This window comes from Genypterus blacodes, unplaced genomic scaffold (genome assembly GCF_046128005.1).
Source record: "Genypterus blacodes isolate CSIRO-AG114 ecotype Tasmania unplaced genomic scaffold, CSIRO-AGI_Gbla_v1 ptg000112l_1, whole genome shotgun sequence".
Lineage (NCBI taxonomy): Eukaryota > Metazoa > Chordata > Actinopteri > Ophidiiformes > Ophidiidae > Genypterus > Genypterus blacodes.
In genome coordinates, this window is record NW_027466916.1 from 60,001 (window position 1) to 74,995 (window position 14,995).

At 46.8% G+C, this 14,995-nt stretch overlaps 1 protein-coding gene across 3 annotated transcripts in view; it reads left to right on the forward strand.

The window, feature by feature from the left end:
• Positions 1 to 14,995, forward strand: part of runx3 (RUNX family transcription factor 3) — a 47,307-nt gene that overhangs the window by 1,335 nt on the left and 30,977 nt on the right. The gene's annotated exons all lie outside the window — the stretch shown is intronic.

A 14,995-nucleotide genomic window follows, 5' to 3' on the forward strand; every position in this document is an offset into this window, starting at 1 on the left:
CTGTGTGGTGAGGTGAGTGCACTATGCTGGGCCACCTCTACCGGAGGAGCCATTTGTTACCATGGCGATTTCAATCAGGCAGCTTTTTACTTGCAAATGCGAACGTAGAAGAGGAGAAGTTTCACCTCAGCTCAGAGGTGTGTGTGTGTGTGTGTGTGTGTGTGTGTGTGTGTGTGTGTGTGTGTGTGTGTGTGTGTGTGTGTGTGTGACTTTAGGAAGCCTGTTTGGGTGTGTGTGTGTGTGTAAATAAACATCCTAACACATGTTGACACAGATGTTATTAATCCCGATGGCGGCCAGGGGACTCAGTTGTTCCCTCTAGTTCCTCACACGACCGCTGACAGCCACCGAGAGGCGAGGGAGAAAAAACCCCCAAATCTCCTTCCCAATTAAGAGCTGGTTGCAGTGTTAATTAGATGCAGCCGCAGAGAGGAGCACTACCAGCTCCTAATTGTTTGCAGAGTATATCTTAAAATCTCTGGAGCCTCGGCACACACACAGTCAGACACACACACACACACACGGGGTTGAGTACATACATCTGTTGCTCACATGAGAACAATCCTCTGATATCCCCGATGGAACCACAGTGACAGGAGATGATGTTCCAGTGTTCTCACAGCTTCTACAGACACCAAAGCATTTACAGTTTCCTCCTGACAAGACTCAGCCTCCCCCCCTCACCCCGCCATAACCGCTGGATCTGCACCGTTTTATCTCCTCAATGTTTACTGTATGAGCCTACAGATCTGTGTGTGTGTGTGTGTGTGTGTGTGTGTGTGTGTGTGCCCTCTCTGTGAGGCTCTGTAGCCGTTTTAACCTCTAGTGTAACGGCGCTCTCGGACGTCTGATTTTGATTTTGAACGCTGTCGGCGTAGCGAGAAGTGAAGGAGGAGAAGGTCATGGGGGGGAGGAGGAGGGGGAGGAGGGGATGAGGAGGAGGAGAGGGGGGGGAGCATCTGAAGCTGTAATCACCATTTGAAATCATTAGTGAATATGCAATATCCTTTTACAATTCATTTTGTCAGGAGGCAGAAAGTGAAGCGCAACAGAACAAAAGGCCAGGAGTCATTAAACCCTCCGCTTCAGTCCGACCCTGTATGAAACATGAACGACCTCATGGAAGCTAAACACAAACCCACCGCTTGGTTTAAGAAGTCACATTACGCAGCCGGAGCAATTTGGCCCCGAAAGTTCCCCTGATTTCTTTTTTTCCAAACTCAAATCAAACTGAAATTAAGAGCAGCAGTAAAACGTCTGGCTGCTACTTTAACACTGCTGATCACGCTCTGTGCAAATAATGATTTCATCTCAGGGAATTCTGGGAAATTCTGTGTGAGCTGCATTTTGTCGATTTGACTAAATTAACATGAAAACATTAAAACTTCTCACTTTTATCTTCCTACAAACTGGGAGACAAAAGAAACGACGGAAGGATTTAAAGTCGTTTTTTATGCAGCCGTGCTCCTTTGCAGTTTCCTTTGTAATGGAAACAAACACGTCGTTATCATAAATGTATCAGCACAACGCAATCAGTCTGTGTGTCTCGCTATCGCGACTCGTACGCTCGGCTCCGTCTCCACGGGACGACATGTGACCAGCAACATCTGATGCACTTCGCGTGAGAAGCGAGAGGACGCTTCACCTCAGAAACCTCATTCCTCTGCTAAAACTGAAACACACACACACACACACACACACACACACACACAGGCGTACTCACAAACTCACACTGAAAATGTACGCGCAACGCACACACACGTACACGCACAAACACCTCTGCACACTCTGTGATTGACGGAACAGAGCAAAGCAGATGTTACTCTCATGTCACCTTGCTCGCTATTGTGTATCGGAAAAAGGTTGATAGCTAATGGTGTTTGTGTGTGTGTGTGTGTGTGTGTGTGTGCAGAGGAGAGAGAGAGGGACAGGGAGGGGGAACTTTGCTTCATGGGGCGCTAATCTGAAGCAGACTCATAGTGCTCCTACCGTTCACTGATAATAACCACAATGAGGCTACACCTGCAAACCCTCACACAGCTACACAGCCGCCTCACCATCTGACCAGAGACACACACACACACTTCTTACACACACTGCACACTTTTACACTCGGCGAGTTTCGTTAAGCAGCAGGCTCCAAAAACACCAAGCGTGAAGCGGAATAGAATAAAGTTTTGTGACTTTTGCCAAACTCGACACGTTGGCAGTGTGTGTGTGTGTGTGTGTGTGTGTGTGTGTGTGTGTGTGTGTGTGTGTGTGTGTGTGTGTGTGTGCCGTTGTGCAGGTCAGGTGGGGTGTACCTGGTTGTTTTGGGGTCACATCCCTGGCTGTGGCCCCTGAGGGTTCTTGTTTCAGGGCCAGGCGCTTTGTTGGCAGAGAGAACAGGCTCCAGTTTATTAGGGAGGGAGAAGCTTTATACGTTTGGCTTATTGTGCTGCATGAATGGCAGCAGGAGGGTTTGGTGTGTGTGTGTGTGTGTGTGTGTGTGTGAGAAACAAGCCGTCCCCTCACCACCACCGAGCTCTCAGGAAGGTTGTTTTGGAGGATTCAGGGAGGTGAAGGTCTGTTTGTTCCAACAGGGGGGAAACCCAGAATGACGAGCAAAGGTTGAGAAAGAGACAGAAGCACAGATGAATAAACTCTCTCTCTCTCTCTCTCTCTCTCTCTCTCTCTCTCTCTCTCTCTCTAAACGAACGTAGCTTGATTGGACTGCGTTCAAAGTCCTTCTGCCGAGTGTGACTGACTGTGTGTGTGTGTGTGAGTGTGAGGCCCCCCGACGCCAAAACACGAAGACTGGCTGAGCGAGCTGAAACGTGTAACCAGATATTAAGAGTTTCAATATTCTAAAGCGAAAGCAAATAATAGAAAACTCATGACGGCCACGGAGCGGCGAGATCCTGTCTCCAATTTAGCCGAGTATAATATCTATTTATAAAAGTCTGAAGGCACATTGGAGGGAAGGAACCTCTGGACTTGATTAGGGCTGTAAACGTTTGGAGGTACTTATTTACTTTCTGCTCCGTCTCGACGTTTTCACCGTCTGTCAACACAACTTTATGGGGAACACTTTCAGGGGTTGCCAGTACGAAGGCTTGCAGGTGAAGGAGGCAGAGGGTGGGGGGGACAGGGGGGGGGGGTCTGCTGATTATGTGGTCGACTAATCCCAAAACTCGCCCGCCGCCCGGATACACTTTGGCTCAATGCGAGTGGCCACGAAGAAGGGGGCGATGGTCAAGGTCAACGTCGTGTTAAGTGTCGTAGTAAATAGAATTTTCTGGTGGTGGGCGAGCGACCGCAGGGGCCGGATCCCCCGCAGCTGCTCTCCCATCTGATAATACGGATTTAAGCTGGAAAGGTCTCGGAACGGGGAAAGAAAAGTGTTTTGAAAGGTTGAGCAACTTCTATCAACAAACCGCTCCTGCGGGGTTTGGAGCAGCCAGCAGTGTATCAGCATGGGTGGAGGTATGACTGGAGACGAGCGGCGAGGCAGAGAGGCCAGAACGAGACATGGAGAATTACATTTATCTAAAAATAACAGTTATATGGTACGTTTACTTCAACACATTGGTAGATATGATTAGTTTTTACTCCACTAAATGTGTCAGACTGTTGGATTCACACAATAGTTTCTAGATTAAAGCTTAACAGTCAACATGAGGTCATACTTGTCAGGTAAAAATGTCCTAACTCTTCACTTGACCCAAAAACAAAAGAAATACATTAGATTTCCAATTTCTTTTCCAAATTTGCATTATTTCATTACAAAATCGGACAGACAAGGTTTACCTACGACGTTGGGTGATATTTTTTCCCCAATTTTTATACCACATTTAATACTTTTAATACTTGAAGCTACTAATGACCTTTATCTAAACAGTATCTTACTAAAGTACAGACCTGCAGAACTCCACGTGTCCTTCTACAGTCTTTGACACGGTCACTGTGTTGCTGTGTGGTGAAGAGCTCAGTGTGTCTGTTCAGTGTGTTGAGTTTTGCTGTGTAAGTGGAACGTTCAGACGTCTCCACAGCGTCTCTAACAGGGAGAGGAAGAGGAACAAGACGCATGCAGGCAGGAAAACATGAAGAGTTAGAACATACTCAGCTAATTGGATAATGAAGTGGAAATGATCGCAATATAAAATACTACACACACACACACACACACACACACAGACACACACACACACTCTTACATTTCTATGAATCATTTGGTTTCGGTTAGTTAGGAGTTGATAATATTTCCTTTATTAAACTCCGTCTGTTATATTGATTAAATCCACGTCGTCGCTGCTCGACTCCTTCATGATCTCATTCCCATTACGCCGAAGCGAATTAAGGAAAAGCCTTTTCTCCTTCTTAATTTTGTTTTAAGCGTCTACGCCCTTTAACCGCAGGCCGGGCCCACAGCTTATTACATGGTGAGTTCAGAAAAACACACACACAGGCGGAATTGTAAGCTAATTTATATATTATTAACCTAAATTTATGCAGCAATTACTTTAGCACATGGACTCTGGCTCAACACAAACATAAGCTGGAAGTAAGAACTCCAGAAGCGGGAATAAATAGTTTGCTCCAGTTTGGTCTCGCTCCAAGAGGAAAGGGACGCGACCCCGGTGTGACTTGGAATGAGGCGACCTGTTGGGTTGACCCCTCCCTGGTCCCTGGTCCCCGGTCCTCTCAGCCAGCGAGCGGCCTGTGACGAGGCGTGTTCGCTGAGCACCGCTTTTTGTTTTTGACATTGGCAGTTGCGTTCTAACCCACAAACGACTCCCTCTGCTCTTTAATGGTCTGGTCCACAGCACATAAAATGACTCAAACTTATGGAGATCCCACATGTTGGGGAACGTATCAGCGAGACGGGCAGCTATGTTCCTTTTTTACGAGCTGGAACACGGGAGGAAAGGAAGGTTTCATTTTATCACGTGTGAAAGTTTAGCAGAGATCTAAGCTGCGGAGGAACTCATTCTGTCACCATCAAAGGAATGAGAGAGGAATGTTTTTCACAGACAAAATCCTTCCTCCAGACTGGATCTTCGCTTCATTATGAGGAACTTTAATCATGTTCCAAACATCCCTATAGCCCATCCCTCTTCCCATAAGCAATAAAGGAAAAACTTAATTACGGTGGCGGAAAAATGCAGATAATGATAGGAGGAGAGAGAGAGGCTGCAGGCTATGAAATGTTTTCCTGATTCTCTATTTTCCCAGATTTTTCATCTTGTTTACATACACTTAATTGTCGTTGGTGCAGTGAAACATGTTTTTGGGCTCTGCTCCCCCACTCCCCCCTCCCCATCCTCATGATTTCTGCCACGGGGGATTGATTTTGTGGAGACAACGTTTTAAAAAATGGGATTTTTCTGTCTTGGTCTAATTCTTTAGGGGCCACAAATAACTGCTAACTGCACAGTAATGGGCCACCTAATTGTGCTGCTGCGCTCTGTGCATTTGCTTTGGACCACCGGATCATTAAATAGAAAATTTGGTGATAATTAGATTTTGCTCTTCCACCGTAGCTCATGTTCCACTTCTCAGCTGCCTCGTCATCGCTCAGATTCTTCCTGATTCTTCATCTCCGGCAGTCCGCAGAGGTTCTGCCCTGATGTAACCTTTGGATTGAGCCTGTAGTTTCTCTGCAGCTGCTCACTTCTGTATTGGCTCAGTCGGAGACGCTGGGACAGGGATTCCCCCCTCAGCTGTGGAGCAGAAGTGGCCCCTGCACGTCTTCTCCCTTGTCTGTCCTGTCTGTCTACCGCGAGGTCACATTGTCTGCTGCAGAGTCGCTTCTCATGGACACACAGACGCAGACGCAGACGACGTGACGTACATGCAAAGAAAACTGAGAGTGACGTGCGGTGCAGAAGGTAGACGGTGGCATTTTGCTTCCACTTCCTCCCCCCGTGCTCTCTCCCTCTCTCTCTGTGCTGATTCAGAGGAGCAGTGCAGTGTCAACATGATGGCCGTGACGTTTCCCCTCTAAATGCTGCCTGTACCTCACTGTAATAGCTGGTCAGGGCCAACATATGGTCTCCTGATGCCTTAGTCCAGCACATTCACACACATGGTGACCAAACACCAGAGGGCTTCACTGAAACAGATTGGTAAAGGCCCTTTTGATTTTAAAAAGTGCCAATCTGCGTCTCTCCTTATGAAAATATTGAAGTAAGTGCAGTGTGCTGTGGTTGCTCTCAGACTGACTGAGGCCACATTTCTTCCCTGTGGGCCACAACGGCAACACTGTGTACCAAACCTGTGACCAGAAGATTCTCCATCTTTACCATAAGGTTCTGTCACCGCATCAGTCATAATGAGCGCTCATCTGTTTGCTGCTGTTTCACACAGACGAGCTGCTTTGTATCACAGCGTCACATTCTCAGCTAGCGATAAACTGCTACAGACTAGCATCACAAAGACAAAAGACAAAAGCTGCCAGTGTGTATGTAGCGCCATAGCTAGGCTAGCGCAGAGCAAGTGGGACTATTGTTCTCAGCAGATGCTTGTAATTAGTAATAAATGTGAAATTCTTTGTTTTATTTCTCATCTGCTAACGATGAAAACACAAATCCCTCACTTACCGTTACACTTTATTTACGCTGTTAGATATGAAGTCAGGATCCATGTTTATGCAGTTCCTCATCACGTTAGCGTCTCATGAGTGAGTTAAAGGGAGGTTATGTTGTCCCTCAGTTGAACAGGGAGCTCCTGGATTTCCCATCAAAGTCACCCACAGGTTCCAAAGCCCCACTTTGGGAACCAGCCTAGCGTGTCATGACAGTTAGCTGCCCTAACACTGCCAACCTGGCACAGACATTTGTGTTAGCTCGCAAAAAAGCCCAAAGGACTGCGATGTAACTCTCCCCTTTAATCAGTGTAACAACATAACAGGCAGACAGTGAGCCAGTCATTCAGTCCGTAAAGTTTGATTAAGCTAATCACCAGGCGGCCAGACTCTCCGGGCTACTGATTGGGTTTACAAACGCTTCTTGTCATCGTGGTGTCATTAGCTCGTCGTTAGCCGCGGCCGCCTTGACGTGGAGCAGCGACGTGCTGGGCCTAAACACAGCAATCAGAGGATTAGTGTGCAGTTACAGCAAAGCCTCAGTGGACGTCTCAGCGCTGAGTCAAACACAGGAGAGTCCTGCTACGCCGCGCTAGCTCCACGTGGCTACGGTGCTAACTGTACACGGGCAGTGCCACTACTGATTAGCGACGGAGATGATGAGAGGAAACATTCAGTCACTTCGGACACACGGTGGTTTCCCAGGCAGCACTTAAGCCAAACTCTTGACTCAAACGATGATTTGTATGGAGGAACTCCACTGAAAATAGGTTTCAGCCTTGAATTGGGTTTGCTTAATCTACATCTGGGAATCGGGCCCATAATCATCACAGAACCAGAGTCGCATGCAACTCTCCAACTCTCCACGGGCTGCTCAAAGGCACAGCGGCACTGAGGCGAGTCGTTCTCCTCTCATTACATTTCAACACAATTGGGATTAATTTAATTTATTGAAAATAATGATTTACTGTGGGAGATTGAATTCACAAAGGACGATTGATCTATTAATGGGTGCGTGTGTGTCCTCCTGAGCTCTGGGGCCTGCAGGCTGAAGGTTGCCACGCCTTTGTTTCTTTAAGAAAAGCCCTGGAGTGTGAGCAGAGAACTGAGAACCTTCCAAGTTCCTTACGTCTGCAGAGGAAAGTGGCACGGACACTCAGGAAACCCACGCTGGGTTACTGCTCCAATCTGTGGTGACTCAGATGGTGCTGAGGAGGCTGAAGAGGGAAATAAATGCAAATGTAATATCTGAGGCTCCTTTGAAGTCCATTTGTACTTGAATGAGTGTGACAGAACCTGGGATGACCCCCGTGTAAAGAACTCCTATACTGTGACATGAAAGGGACACACACTGACGACAACAGCCAACCAACTGGAAATGTGTGTGTGTGTGTGTGTGTGTGTGTGTGTGTGTGTGTGTGTGTGGGTGTGTGTGTGTGTGTGTGTGGGTGTGTGTGTGTGTGTGTGGGTGTGTGTGTGGGTGTGTGTGTGTGTTTAATACCAGCACAGACAGCAGGAATGACTAAGAAGTTTGTCTCCACCATAAAAAAATCATTTGAATAGAAGTTCTCGGTCCAGCAGAGAACAATACAGCTGGCTGAGCGCCGCGCTGGCTGACTCCTCTGTGACTCGCGTGGTGCTGCTGAACGCTCATGCCGTTCATTTCATACATGACGCCGCTCACCGGGGCTCCTTCACAGCTCCGGCTAACAGGGACCTTCGTCTCATAAAATAAAAACATGTGGCTTTTGTTGCAGGGAGGAATGAACAACAGCATTCCGTGTGTAACCACATCAAAGCTCCCGCTCGCCATGGGGCTAAATGAGGGCAGACTGTCCTGCTCGCCCCTCCTGACACGACTGTCACTAATTAAGCCGAGATCTAAAACTGACACTCTTCCTCGTTCATGCCTTTCCGTTTTCCGTCTTTTATTCATCCCCCCCCCCCCTCACATCTTCACTCTATTCTCCACACTTTTTTGAAACGCACACAGGCTTCTATTTGGGTTCCAAGGAAAGGGGACAGCCACACAACGAGCACAAAGGGGCATTGTCTGCTGGTGAAAATGTGGTTTACAGGCTCCGCTATAATGGCTCGGCGGTTGCTGGAAGCCATGCGCACTTCCTAATATTCGGCTCACATGCGATTTCATTTTGAGAAAACACTGAGCTGTGGGCCTGTAGGCCTTTGTGCAAGAGGGACGCCTCACAACTTCTCCTCTGAGCCGACAGGCCCGGGCTGAGCTGCCCCTCCGCCCCTCCGCCCCTCCGCCCCCGCCCTCTTCGCTCTGCGCCCCCCCCTTTTCCCCTCTCCTCTCCGGTGGTGCTACTATATTTGTGTGGGATCTCTAGCGAGGCAAGAGCAGACACAGGCTGCGTTGCCAGTCAAACGTGTTCGGGCTGTCAGACTGAACGGCTTCCAGCGCTGCGATCTGTCTCCTCTCCTCGTCAGTGGGAGCCGTTTGATCTGACAGAGAGACTCCATTAGAGACGCGGGGAAGTTCAACTGCTGGGAGGTTGGATGGCTTCAGCAGTCAGGGTAGCGGCCCAGAGAGGGAAAAAGGTCTGCACACACACAGTCTGGTTGCAATCTTGGTGTCTGTGCTGTGTATCTATAAATGTCTCTGAGCATTACGCCGCCATATACTAGGTGTGTGTGCCTGCTGCCCAGTTGATGAGTGCGAAACGTAGAGGAGAGCCAAACTCAGCTGACACGTGTTGGGCAAAGGCAGGGAGGGGGGACGGGGGGGTGGGGGTGATGCAGCAGGTAATGATATCATAGCTGAGAGAGAGAGAGAGGGAGAGAGAGGGAGAGAGAGAGGAAATTTGTATAAAAGTAAACATTTGGTGAGGAGGTGTGATGGGCGAGGCTAAGCTGCAGTCTTCATCCACACTCACACTATACACACACACACACACAAACACACACACAGTTTGGTCAGTGGACGGTGGTGTCGGAGTTACTTTGATTAATGTTCATCAATAATCGAGCTGCAGACCTTCACAAAGATTCCTACATTCTAAAGTGAGATGTCAGCGATTCTACAAAATGTTATGATTTTGGGGAAAATGACTGAATGGACCCGTATGGACCCTTATGGACCCGTATGGACCCTTATGGACTGTGTGTGGTGTTAGAAGAAGTTTGGGTGTGAGCCTCCACTGTAATGAGGCTCACACCTTGTTTTCTTTGGGTGTGATTTTTCCTCTCAGCCCCCTTCATGTTTATCTCCATCACATTCTATCAAGCTGCTTCAGGGCTATGAGGCCACATCATACAAGCTGCCACCTGATGTGACAAGGCACCGGAAAGGTCAAAGGTCAAAGGGAAGCATCGGGATGAGGGAAAACATTCACATTTAACTAAAGTGACTATGGACCCAAATTTCTGATAAATGTTCCAAACAATGTGAGAGTATTGATTGAATATGGAGACAACTGAGCTCTGACACAGGAGAGGAGAGGAGAGGAGAGGAGAGGAGGGGAGTGTGTGTGATCACATAGTAAAGAGAGCAAGCAGAGCAAACTGATGCTGCTCTGTGGAAGCTCATGCTGTGTGTGTGTGTGTGTGTGTGTGTGTGTGTGTGTGTGTGAGGCAGCTGGGCTCTGGCACTGGAGCTGCATGGCAGTTAAACTGTCACTGGGAGGAACTGTAAATCTTTTGCACAAGGTGAATGTATCATGACAGTGCCACAGGTGTGTGTGTGTGTGTGTGTGTACGTGTGTCTATGTGTGTGTGTGTGTGTGTGTGTGTGTGTGTGTGTGTGTGTGTGTGTGTGTGTGCGTGTGTGTGTGTCCCGGGCATCCCAAGGAGCAGCTCACTCAACTTTAGCTGGACACATTTGGCAAAGGCAAGTGAGTGACTCAGGATACTGCGTGTGTGTGTGCGCGGGTTGGTGCATGAGTGTGTGTGTGTGTGTGTGTATGTGTGTCAGTAGGGGGTGGGGGTGCTGTCACTTTGGCAATGCAACTGCACATATTGCAGCGATTACCACAGCGGAAAAATGTTTTTCTGCAACATGCAATTACTACAGATTACAGATTGCCGTCCTTGCATCAGAAGCTCTCGCCAGAAAAAAGGAGAAACACTGTGCGTCTCTGAGTGTGTGTGCATGAGTACGTGTCTGTGTGCGCCGTTACACACAAATAGACAGACAGTCACAGAGACAAAGAAAGATGAGAAATGATTACAGCTCACACTAAAAACCACAACTGAAAGGACGGGGGAGTTGACGTATTTATGGGAGTCATTTAGATTTTAAAGTTATACGGACTTACAGGGGTAAATAAAGACCCTGGAAAAAAAATATACCATCCCTTCTCCGCCGACGCGAACAAACGTAGAGCGGAGGACATTTCACAGGGCCTTCGTCTCTCATCATCGACATTACGAGGAGCCAACGCTCTGATGTGCTGACGATGATAAACACGACTCTGAAGCCAAGCCGTCGTATCAATTTGGATCTTTACATTCGCTCCCAGAATACAAATCACCCTGGATATCAAAAAGCTTCCTTCAGGTCACACTAAACAATACAGCCCAAAAGTGGTGCCCCGCAGCAAGGCAGGGCCCTATTTACAAACCCACCAGATCAAAACTCAACCCAAAGTGCTCTTATAATAGCACTGGGGCCTTTTGGTGAGCTTACCATCCAATGCTACTTTTAGTGGGTTCCAAAGAATAAACAGGCCTGGGAACCACATCACAGGCTGCTGACTGTCATCGTTGGGTGAGTGTACCCGACGGATGATGTGAGGGCGGAGCAACCGTGACACCGGGGTTCACGCCGAGTCCCCCCTGCCTGCCTGCCTGCCTCGGGTGTGGTAAACTGCCACTGAAAGGACAGGGAGGGGGCCCCGACCGCAGTGAACCCCTGAGCGCCGATCACAGTGAACCCATCAAGTGTGTGTCACTGCGCTTTTCACGACTTACTCGGTTAGAGCGAGCGGGAAAAGGGTGAGGCCAATTCTTTTGACATCTCAAAAACATAGAGCCATTATTTGATACGGAGTCACATATGCTCACATGTGTGTGTGTGTGTGTGTGTGCAGGCTAGATCTGATCTGCAGCAGCCCCCTCTGGAGGATAAGGGAACATCTAAGTAGAACCAAAACTTTTTCTGTCTCACACTCGCTCGCAGAACTTCCTTCCCGCTCAGATTGACTCAGTATGAGATGAGCGCAGGTTGCCGTCTCCTTCACAGAGACGTCTTTGCCGCGTCCTCTTTCAGGACCCTATCTGCATTCACCGCACAGATATAAAAAGGTATCTCTCCTCTCGACAACATAGTTGGATTCGTCCCCCAGCAGCCATTATAGAGCTCAATTGATTCACAGGGCTTTAATAAACCCCCGGCTAAGCTCTGCATCCTTTATGAAACGTACGCAGAGTATTAAAGATGCATGAGATGAATGTGCTCATTGTCTCCTCTGGTCACTCCTGCATCTCGGCTCATCATTCTTTACCCAGTAATTATCTGCTGGGTTTGGAAATGTCACAATTGTGCTCATAATTTGAGGATATCGCTGTAAACGCCTTTACTGATCTATGACTGCGGCCAAACGCTCTGGTGAGTTGCTTGATGTGTGCAATATTTCAAGAGATACGCTTAAGAACTCCACAAAATCATTTCGACGGGCTCCTCGGGTCTCAAAAGAAACTTTGACAATCTGACGCCTGAACCCCTGTAAGAGCAGAACGCAAAAAATATGAAATTATATAATAAAAATAGCTCAATGTGTTTCCTATTTTCTTGTCTTAACATCAAAATGGACAGAAATGACCACCAATTGCGATGTGCTGACACGTTATGTAATCAAAATTTGAGAGCGAGAATCAGCCATCAGAGCAGCAAAGCCCCAAAGCCAAACAGTCTGTACCCACTCACTGTTGTTTAAAAGTTTCTCCATATACTTGTGTATATAAACACTCTGATGCTAGAATATGATTTGGCTTTGAGGGGACTGGCACAAATGGTTCTGGTGACTTACATCATGCTTGGAAGTCTAATCACAGACACTCTTGTCATATCAAGCAGAAAAAGGCCATTTTATAGGGAGCCACATTTAAAAAAAAAGAGAGGGAAGGGTAAACAAGCCCGGCATTCCTGAGCCACCGCAGAATTCATCATTCATACAAAAAAATACACCCCAAGCCCCAAAGTAGAGCTAATTTAATCCGAGAGGAATAAAACTCCATTTCATAGGAGTCGTCCATTCAGAACACTCATATTTCCACCCAGCAGAAACCCCCGGCTGAAATTCGAGCAGACACTTTTCGGAAGGAATGCGTTCGGTGGGTTGAGGGCCAAGCTCGCCCTGTAATTTGTGAATGTACAGAAATGTGTGACCGCCACAAGCTTCTCTAAAGATAGAAATCTTTGTCTTATGTCATCACCCAACCTCAAACTATTTCTAATTGCCCCCATAGCCCCCTTTTCAAATGAATAGCTACCCATCCAAAGGCTTATGTGTGCATGTCTGAAAATAGCCCGGGAGTTTACACAGCCTAATAGATCATATTCAGGGAAAAAAGAGTGAAAAACTTTAAAGGGATCCGTGTGTATCTGAGACTGTCCCGGCCTTCAAAGTGTCTTTTAAGTGGCACAGAAAGCCGGGTGGGTGGCATTTACAGGTATAGGTTTCAGACCCCAAAGGCTTCCACCGCCTCTCTCGGCTAATGGGGCTCATACTCATATTGGCCTTTACATTCTGACTCATTAACCGTGAAAGTGAGTGGGCGTTCCCTTTGATTTTACACACACACACAAGACAGATCCTAATGTTTCTTTCTGAGGATCCTTCTGACTGGCTCAAACGCATTACATACATTCATACAGGGATCTCCAAAGTGCCATAAACGTCCCATGTAGATCTGTCTGAGCAGTAAAGAGCCTTACTGTCCTTAATGGCCTCTTTAAAGCACTAAAAACTGATTCTATGATACAGGAGTCTGTGCATTAAAACACACAGGATGGAGAGATGCTGTGTGCGTCTCACATATATCAGTCTGTATTCCTGAAACATAGATTTGTATTGTCGGGGGCCTGAGTTGGGGCCTATGTGGGGCGGATCGGGGGTTTCACATATCCTCCAGGAGTTCTGTCTTGATTTCAGGCTCAACCCACCCGGATCATTAAAAATCGTTCAGGGGCACGGCGGACTCTGTCCTCAATGCCTGTGCGGCTGAAACTGTAGAAACTGCGCGTTGAAATGTGGAGGTCTAAATGTGACAGGCGCCCGGAGCGCACATTACAGCTTTGTGGGGCAGTTGGGGCATGTGGTCACGTATTAATAATGAACCGGGGCAGGAGGACGACTGAAATATCACCGGCATTGTCATTGTCCCAGTCAAGCTCCACTCAAAATAGAGCTGTGTGCACGTGATAGGTGGTCTGCTCCGGGATGAGACGCCGCATGGGAGACTGACGGGCTTTAGATGCTGCGAGCTGTGATATGGACCAACACACACATTTTTGTCCTTAGTCAGGGATTCTGTAAACTCAGGCTCTTTAGCTGGGATCAGATTTATTCCTCTCATGTGATTCTTTGTTGTTGATGTTGATTTAATAGTAAATCATGTATATGTGTGTGTTTAGTTTTGCTGGTGCCCCATGGAGACACAGACCCTGACCCTATAGATTACTAACAAGCAGTGCCGGGTTCTCACTTTAACTATATATTGTTAAATTCAGCATTAAAGTGGAGAGAGAATTTGTACTTCCTGTAGATGTGGAACGACTAATAATAATTAAAAGATACATTTAGACTGTATTGAGAATTTAACCAGTAGTTTTGTTACTATCACTACTATTTGTTTTGCTCACTGTGATGTCTGTATGCAGGTTTGATTCCTCATCAGCTAGACTGACAGCTGACTGACAGTTGAACAAAACTCTGACGTCATTATTTGGTCTCTTCCTTGATTATAATCTCTATTTATTCCTCTTATTGTTTTACTTTCACCCCTGGCAGCTCTGCCTCGCTGTGATCTAAAGGCCTCTGTTAATTGATGCCTGTGCGAGTAAACAACTTAAATCCCCCGCATGCGCACAGACACGCAGGGAATTAAACGGTTGAAATATTAAAACGAATGAGAGAGAATGATGTCATGATTTAATGATGAAATGCACTGCGAGAAGGAAAAATCGAAGTGTTGAAGGTTGTTATTGTTTTAATTTAATTTATTTTACCCTTCAGATTAAATGAGTTGAGTAGTTCTTATTTTACAATATTGAAAAATTCTAATAAAAAATATAGGATTTTTTTTTAAATGTAAAAAATATAATGCATTAAAATAAATCTCTAAATCCTTCAATCTAATAAAACACATTATGATCAAAGACAAACTGTCTGCTGTTATTTAACTATTGAAACTAAAACACATTTTAAACAACAAATAGGGAGAAATGACACATTTATCCGCATTGAC